Here is a 9,643-nt window from a genome sequence, read left to right on the forward strand (position 1 = left end):
GAGTTTTATTTTGGTGTTGAAAAGTTCAGACATTTTCATATTTCCCGGCTGTGAACCGGACTCAATGGCGAGTGCCACCTTTCTTTAACAACTTGATAACTCTCCTGTGGACCATGTGATCTGTGAGACGCTTGTGTTCTAAAACAAAAGGTGAAAGAACATGTTCTGGAACAAATGTTTCAGTTGGTGTCACATAGAAACCCGAGTTCTGTTGACCATTGGAAACAATTCACCCTTTCCTCCCTTCAACATCACCCTATAATGCACAAAAACCTTATCTAGGGTGAGTTTTCCCGTTTTGGAAACATAAGCCTGGCCGGCACCCATAATCCGAGGCGCGGCTTGTTTTGCACCAGCCATGAGTTGCCAGTGCATTGCAGATATAAGAGTTTCTGAATGGAAATTTGTTCGCCGCCATCAGTTTTACTTGGTGCTGAAGCCATTCTCCTTCAGAATACTCTAATAATTTTCAGTGCTTATGAATGAAGCTAACGCTTATTTGCTTTTATATAGAAAACTAGGTCGATGCCGCGCGTTGCGCGGGTGAGATTGAATAGTTTTATAGTTTTTAAAATACTTAAATTAATTTAATAGCTTTTATATTAAATTTATAAATTTCTCCAAACTAATTGTTTTAGAGATATCAAATGCCAACTAAGTGTTTTAGCTCAAGAGTACTATTATTAACAAAATAAAGAGGAAAGTGCACTAATGTATCAACAACATTAATATGATTAATAATAGGCAAAAAGGCTCAAAAACTACCGAGCTTTCAATTTTTTTTCAATAGCTTGTAATTTTGTCAATAGCACCCTATTTCGTATTTTTCGATTTCAATAGCACCCTAAATTTAAAAAAAAATGATTTTATTATTATAAGCATTAAACTTATTAAAACAATTAAATTAAAGAGTCATTTTATACTTTTTTCTACTTGAACAAATTCAAATAAGTCCTTTAACTTAAAAATCTTTCAAATAAATCCAAAAAAATAAACAATTAATAATTTAATTTAAAATTAAAAAACAAAAACAAACCCGTTCCGTTGGAAGCCGAGCAGCTCGTCTTCCTCGGAAATACCAGATCTGCTGGTCTTCCTCCATGGAAGACCAGCAGATCTGGTCTTCCTCCATGGAAGACCAGCAGATCTGGTCTTCCATGGAGGAAGACCAGCAGCTCGCTGGTCTTCTATGGCCATGGAAGACCAGAGTTGGTCTTCCATGAGGGAAGACCAGCAGCTCGCTGGTCTTCCTCCATGGAAGACCAGCAAATCTGGTCTTCCGCCATGGAAGACCAGAGCTGGTTTTCCATGGAGGAAGACCAGTCGGTCTTCCATGAGGGAAGACCAGCAGCTCTGGTCTTCCGCCATGGAAGACCAGAGCTGGTCTTCCTTGGAGGAAGACCAGCCGGTCTTCCTCCATAGACGAGGAGCTCGTCTTCGGATTTCGTCACGGGTTCCGCCACGGGTCTAATTTAATTAAATATTTTTTTTATTTTGTGAAGAAGAGGGCGTTTATATATAATTTAAAACATTGTAGAATATTTAGAACTTATGATATATATGAAGGATTTTTTTTTAATATTAACCAAATGAAAAAAGTTCAAATTGATGCTTTAGGGTGCTATTGAAACTAAAAAATACAAAATAAGGTGCTATTGAAAAAATTACAAGGTCAGGGTGCTATTGCCTTAATAATAGAAAAGACAGCAAATTAGAGCTGGATGATGAAACTGATTGTAGACAATTTGATAAATAAGAGCAACTATGAATCTAGTAAGTAAGAGTGGCCAAGTGAGTTAGAAATAATTCCCGTTTGAAGACAATTTGTTAAAGACAGAGTTGCCTACAGATTTCCATGTCTAAAAAATAATTAAGCGGGTTAGTTAAAGTACTGTTTTGGTAGCAATGGAAATCTTTAAACAAAGGTTATCTCATCCAATACACATTTAGTTGTCTTAAAACTAAAAGTGACAAATAAGTTTTTTTTTTATAGATTTACAATCGTTTATGGAGTAGATTTAAATTTTAAATATCCTTTCTCAAGGATAATTTTTTTTAAATCCATCTTTTCTGCTATTAATATCCAGGATGAGTAGTTTTTCTAAAAGTTGAACGAATTAAAATACTATTTCCCAATAAAGAATCATCAGAATATGGAAATTTTGGAAAACCAAATATAAAACAATAGAAATTAAAAGAAATTAAAAGAAATCGAACTTTGTTGCATGTGTAAATATATAAATTAATAAAGAAAGATTTAACATAAGAATTAGCTAGTCAATTTGAACATTTAAACATACAAAAGCACATAATCCTAGCAAACAACTAAATGTTTCAAGTTTCTTGCTAGTATTCAAGTTAATCATTTATTATAAGGTGGAAAGATCAAAATACACCAAAAAAATTAAGATGATGGATTGTCATAATCATCCATATAAAATTATTGATTTTACATCCAATCGAAATGGTGGAACAACTACATCTATCAATTTAACATTCTATAGATTTAAAATTTGTTGATTTCCTAAATCCACATATTCCAAAAACTCTGAAATTCAAATGGTGCCACAATTAATTTTATAGACTAAAAAAGAAGGTAAAGATCATAGTAAATATCCCCAATTATGGTTTTATCTAAAATACAATACTTAAAACGTCTACCAGGGTCCAAGCCAAGATATAAATGATATGTTGAAGTAGCCCTTTCTCGCCTAATAAAGCATTGAATCGAAGCCTTTTTTGGCCCCCAATGAAGAAACAACAACAAAAAATATTAGTAGTTAGTTACTGAAACACAGAAAGATACCAAAAATAAGAAGAAAAATGCATACCCGCTTTAGTGAGATGGGAAAAGTAAGACAACCACGCTATTTACGGGTCCTAATAATTTCTTTAGTTATATCTCTCCAAGATTTACAAATTGAGTCATGAAAATCAGAGTAAAATTGAGTATCTTACTTGTCCAATTCTAATACGGGAAGCAATATAGCTTAAAAGTTTATATTAACAACAAAATCCAAAGTCATAGAAATACAGTATCCACAATATTACATCAATAATTCAAAAGCTTTTAAAATTAAACATCAAGATAATCCTAACAATCAAGAAAACAGCATAATAACTAATTTGAATGATCATATATAACAGCTACAAGCCATAATTTTATGCCATGTGTTTTATATCTGAAGATTTCTTTCCATTTACTTGAACTTCTTCAATAAGCAATTGAACAACATGATCTATATCATCTTGGCCGGTGAGGAATACCAGAATATCACCTGATTATTCCTTAGCAATAAAAAATACATGTTAGCATAGCTTTCTTACCATAATACCATAAAAAAATTTAACATCAGATGCCACTAAAAGTCGAGAAACAATGAAAAGAAATATACTTGTACACATCTTTTTAGGATCTAATATTATAATTTCAGTGCTAAATCTGGTCCATCAAAAACAAAAGAATTCAGGATTAAATCTTTATATGGCTTTCTTTGAAATCATGAACTCAGTCCTAAATATGTCCAAAGTCAGTAACTTGAGGCTCTAACGTATCGGAGAAGAAGATACTTTCATGATTTTTCTTTTCGTCTCATAGTTAGAATTGAAAAAAATACTTATTATGTATCTAAATCTATACTATATATAAAAGCACGGAGGGGGGCATGCACTTTTACCTAATAGCCCTTTTTAATTTATTAGTTAATTGGATATTTTAGTAATTTACTAATTGATTATAATTAAATTAGATATTTAATTAGTATTAGAGTTATAATGTAATTAGGATACAAAATATAGCCTATATTACTAAAAAATAGCTATATTTTCTAATCCACTAACGAAGAAAGCCAACGCAATAGGAAGACTTTCAAAACACAACACTAGCAAGCTGAAATTAACCTTTGTAAGTCGATGTTATTAATTTATATTGACAGACAAATGTAATAACCTAAATTTTTGAGGTATTACGTGTAGTGCCACGAAGCATAATCGTAAAGATTAAGAACGAGAATATTGGATTAGGATTGGATAATAAGGACTTAGACCGAAGCGGGTCTATGAAATTATCGTAGAATAATAATTTAAATGGCAAATTATGATGCGATAAATTGGATTTAATCGGACTAAAAGGAATAAAATAAAATAAGTTGGAAAGCTTAAGCTAATAATTTTCACGCCAAGATCCGTGAAATATTTATTAGAAATTATGAAAAAAGTTTCATAACTTTCGGACATTGTTTAGTTAAGCATGCCAGTTAATAGAGAAATTGAGTTAAAATGCAAATTAGCCACTTTAAGGACTAAAGTGGACTTTTAACCATAAACTTCCGGAGGAAATTGTATTTTACTCTATTTTCTCAAGATAAGAAAATAATATCGATTAAGTGGTTATCGATAGTCATTAAAATGAAATATTGGACGAAAAAGTGCAAGTTAGCCCAAAATAGAAATTTGAGCGTTTTTGGCCAAAATTGCCAAAATAAATTATTGAAAAGTGATATTATATGCTATGAGACTAATATTATTTATTTGGAAAATAAATAATACGGAATTTATCGAGAATCGAATGATTAAGCGATTAGTGGACTAAATCGGACGAAAGAAAAGTTAGAAATTGAGGCAAAAGGAGGTGGCAACTTAAAGGACTAAAAGAGATACTTTGCCAACATATGAATATCAAAAGAATATGATTTAAGATGAGAAACCCCTCATTTTCAGCAATCAAAAACGTGATGATCATCTTCTTCATGAAAGGAAAATTTCGAATCCCATAACTTTTTCGTTTCTCGTCGGAATTGAGCGATTCTTGTGGCCACGGAACAAGAAAATGATTATCTACAGATCTATAGCTTCAATTTGAGGTAATAAACTCAAATTACAGTTAGGGTTTCAGGTTTTAATATTTCGGTTTTTGTTAAAGTTTGATGAAAATGGTTGTTTGGTTATGTATGATGATTAGGAGCTATGATTATGGAATTTTGATGGTTGTTCATGGAGGAATTCATTCAGCCAAAGGGTTATACCATCAAACAAAGGTATAAATTCATAATTTTAGACTTTTGGTAATGAATTGATTGAATTGAGTGGAGTTTTGGTTAAGTTTAAAGTTGAATTTTCTGGTTTGGTGTTGAATTGATGCTGTCTACAACTAGACTTTTTCGAAATACTTAGAAATGTTTGTTTGAGCTGGAATTTTTATATGTTCTGAGTATATGAGTTAAGTTGGTGTATAAAAAATATCAGAATTTTTCATAATTCGGATATTGAGATAAAAATTAAATAGCACCTAGTGCTCTGTTTGTAAATTGTGTAAGGCTGCTGCTGTAAGTTAATTATTTGAGGACCTTAAACACATTAGTTTGGCCTAATTTTTGGTATGCACTTAGAAATATATGTTATATAAGTGCCATAAAATTTTCAGATAAAAATATGGTCATTTGATAGGTTAATTGAATAAATCTTTGGCTGTAGTCGGTGTAGGCAGCCGTGCTATGCACAACGATGGTTATGCCGATACGTATATTTGCATAGACAAGTAAAAAAATGGTTTGAAATGAATTGAATAATTTGTTAAGAGATGGCTTGATCGAGGTGTCTGAATTATGTTGAGGTTATAATTCGGTATCAATAGGTTAGTCTTGTTGTGTATTAAGTTCCGAATTGAATTGACGTTTTGCATAAAATGTCTTGCAAACAGCGATATTGCAAAGGCAATATCTCGGGCTGTATGATTCTAAATTAAGTTCCGTTTGCTGGTACGGAAACTTAAGGATGTTAACTATAAATGTCTAAGTTTAATATTTTGCTGAATCAGACTCTAAACTGCTCGTTTAAGGCAGGATATTACGTCGCGCAGAGCTGTCCTGCATTTTCTGGACAGCCCAAAGTATTAACTTCGAAGCTTGTTTTCGACACCTTCGGGTGTATTTCATGGTCCGAGACCTAAACTAAAGTTTTAGGCGACGTTCTAAACTTTAAGAATGTCGATTTTATTTAGGGGTCGGACTATTTTGAGTACGCGTTTTTAATAGCTAAAGTTGGCTAGAAAACCAACTTTTTAGAAAATAGATATAGCTTGAATTTTATTAATTCTTGCTATTATTATATTTGCGTAGACCGGACGAGTGACTATCGACACGGCTTGAGGCGAACGGATTGAGATATCGTTGTGCTTATTTGAAGAATTTAGATAGCAAGTGGTGAGTACACTTTAAATTACTCGTCAATATTCATAAAGCCGCGTATTTTCATACGAAAGGCTATATGAATATTTATATATTTGAAATATATGTTTGCAAATGTACTACGTATATATGTTTTGAAATACCTGTTTATCGTATTATGTTATTTTCATAATAACATAAATAAACAAAGAGAATATACTTATTTAAATACCGGAGAAGGGTAAAGCTATACAATATGAAATCAAACATCGAATAAATTACAAGTATCGAATCAAATATGAATAAGGAAATATAGTACATTCCGATATGTACTATCAAACATAATAAATACCCATACGTGCGTGTGTGATAGATGTATGCGTGTAGATTGTAATGTGCATGCCATGGTCCATAAAGGATCATTATAACAGAACGAAAAATACAAAATCAATTAGTAAACATAAAATGAGAATTGTACTATGGTACACTCAATAATAAGAACTGAGATACAAGGTTAAACTCGGTAGAATTATCCCGGGACCTGTATCTCATCCATTCTCGATAATAGTCCTTGGGACTCATACGAAATAAAAAGTAAGTATACATCGAGAAATTGTACGAGACAAGATCGTGAAGCAATACGGAATAAACTTTCCTATTAAATGACAACATGAATTATATGAATCAATAGTTAAGTTTAAAAGACCTGCAGGGTGCAGAGTCCGGGTACAGACACGAGGTTAAACTCGGTTGAACTATCTCGGGACCCGTGTCTAAGGAGTAACTCGGTTGAATTATCTCGGGACTCCTATCGATCGTTTGGGATTGAGAAATGGTACAAGTAACTCGGTTGAATTATCTCGGGACTGTACCATATGGTTATGGGTAACTCGGTTGAATTATCTCGGGACCCAACCATAAGGATCAAGTCACAAGAGACTTGCTAATGATTTAGTTCGACTTAGAATCATGATAATATAAACTTAGATTTAAGATTCGTTCGAAAACTAATGCAACAAAACGAGAAAGAAAAATATCAATATCATAATAAGAAATCAATGACGACAAATACTTATAAACTATAAGTTTATGAAATAAACAAAGAGTTATGAAGGAAAGTAAAGAAGATACGCAATATGATGTCAAAAGATTATTTTTGATATATAAAATGGGTTTTTAACGGATTTTAACTCTTTATGTGATATTGCGTGTAATTTGGTGAACTCACTCAGTTTTATACTGACCCCGTTGCTCCTCCCATTTTTCAGGAATAGCATGATATGATTTGGAAAGTCAAGCTTCCGAAGTTTTAAATTCTCGGAAGTCATTTTCAGAAGAAGTTAAAGAAGGTTTTCATTCTAGCGGTCCGCAGTAGTCTAGATGTTTTTGTCTATGTATTTATCTAGCGCATTTTAACTCTGATATTTTTGTAAAATGGGGTCACATGTATTTTGATATATGAAAGATGATTTGATTTGCGAAAAATTTACACAGGATTTTAGGCTTGCTACGGGTTTCGGAGCTATCACTCCCATTCCCTAGCGCCGGTCGCGACTCATAAATTTGGGTCGTGACACAAATAAGGCCATTAGTTGGTGATTTAGGATTGTATAGTTTATTTTGTAGTTTGTATAGCTCTTAAGGGTGATAAAGTTCTATTTTTTAAATTGCATTCGTTTTTCGAAACATATAAATTTTATATATAGTGTAGATTATTAATAAAACACAATTTATTTATAATAAACTAAATTAATATAATAATTTTAATCTGATTCACATCATATTTTTTAATCCTACGAAAACCCTAACTAATTTTAATATTGATTATAAATAGCATATATTATTTAATTATAATTAATATATGTAAATATTATTAAGATCAATTAATTTTAAAAATTAATAAATTAATAAATTGAAGTATTTGACGAGTTACGTTACGAGCCACATACGTAGTACGTGACGCGAAACTAGTAAATCTAAAAAGGCTAAAAAAATAGAAAAAGTTTTAAAATTCCTTATAGCTCAATTAATCGAGCACCTTATGTGCAAAAGAGTTAGAGTGTGTATATTAGCATAACATAAATGTTAAAAATTCAAAATTGAATAATCTGACCTGGATATTTGTTTTCTAGAAGCAGATAAGAGTAATAAAGGCAGCTCCCTAATCTGTAGCTGAAGACGTTAATGCAGTTTAACCCACGTGAGAATACCGCTACATATATATAATAAGAAGATTTTGAAAAGATTAAGAATAGAAATACCTTAAGAATTAATAATAAGGCTAAGATCAAAGCACCGACTACAAACAATATGCCTCCAAAACGCAATTTATTGAGATGATACGTAATTGTTTTTGATGCCAAATTGATCCCCAGAATGTGTTATGTTTGCTTGCGACCTCTTTTTGTGTAAGCTGAAGTTTGGAAGGTTGAAGATGGGTTAAATAGCTAGAGTAGCAGGTGTGTCATTGAAGAGTTGCGTGAGTTAAACGGATATGCATATGTCACTGAAGAGTTGTGCAACGTTTTTGTTTCATGAATACTAAAGAGGTAACGATTACTCTGAAGATGAAAGATCAATCTGTTGCAAACAGCGACGAATTCATGTAAGGTCCAAGGGGTGCATCGGGCCCCCCCTGAAGTCAAAATAATAATTAAAGACCACCTTAAGACTGAATGTATAGGTAATATCTAAATTTAATTATAATATATTAATAATCAGACATTCATATAATAAATTAATTTTTTGTATCTTGTTAATTTTATTTGTCTTGTTATACTCCGTAAAATACTTTACCTATATTTTGTTTGTATAATCTTTTAGATATTCAATGATTTTATAAATAAATAATAAGGGTTAGAAAGAAATCAATATTATTAAAATAACTTGTTGCTCAAATATCATAAGGAGAAGAAAATATTGGTATTCAAAAAATATATCTGTCTGTCTAAAACTAAGACCTAATATAATTTTTCTAAACAATAGAAACTGAAGGGCGGAAGATGGTAACTACAATAAAATATATTATTATTATTATTATTATTATTAATTAGTTAATTAAGTATTCATTAATTTTATAAATTGTTATAGTTGTTAAACAAACTTTTTATACGATGAAATTCAGTAAATATTTATTGCGCAATCGAATGAAAAATATATAATTAAATAAAAGGATAATGTTAAAAAAATTATGAATTTTATATATTTTTTCATTTTAATCACGAAGTTTAAATTTTATCATTTTCATGCACGAACTACCACTTTTTCCCAAATTTATACATGGTGCTGAGGTGTCACGGCTTCATTGGTGTAATTCGCTGAGGTGACGGTCATTTTACACCAATAAATGAGTGTCACCTCAGCGCCGTGTATGAATTTGGAAAAAAGTGCTAGTTCGTGCATGAAAATGACAAATTTTAAATTTCGTGATTAAAATAAAAAAAATGTAAAGTTCGTGATTTTTTTTTATATGAACCCTT

At 31.4% G+C, this 9,643-nt stretch overlaps 2 long non-coding RNA genes across 2 annotated transcripts; one reads left to right on the forward strand and one right to left on the reverse strand.

Moving 5' to 3' along the window:
- Window positions 1-2,380: 2,380 nt before the first annotated feature.
- LOC130015193 (uncharacterized) lies at window positions 2,381-8,788 on the reverse strand. Its single transcript, XR_008790245.1, has 3 exons — window positions 8,426-8,788; window positions 8,278-8,336; window positions 2,381-3,278 (listed from the first exon to the last, which is right to left on the reverse strand). It is a non-coding gene; the product is annotated as an uncharacterized LOC130015193 (long non-coding RNA).
- Window positions 4,688-7,649, forward strand: LOC126674670 (uncharacterized). The gene is made up of 3 exons (XR_007639603.1): window positions 4,688-4,862; window positions 4,961-5,036; window positions 7,433-7,649. It is a non-coding gene; the product is annotated as an uncharacterized LOC126674670 (long non-coding RNA).
- Window positions 8,789-9,643: the final 855 nt, after the last annotated feature.

This window comes from Mercurialis annua, linkage group LG3 (genome assembly GCF_937616625.2).
Source record: "Mercurialis annua linkage group LG3, ddMerAnnu1.2, whole genome shotgun sequence".
NCBI classification, from domain to species: domain Eukaryota; kingdom Viridiplantae; phylum Streptophyta; class Magnoliopsida; order Malpighiales; family Euphorbiaceae; genus Mercurialis; species Mercurialis annua.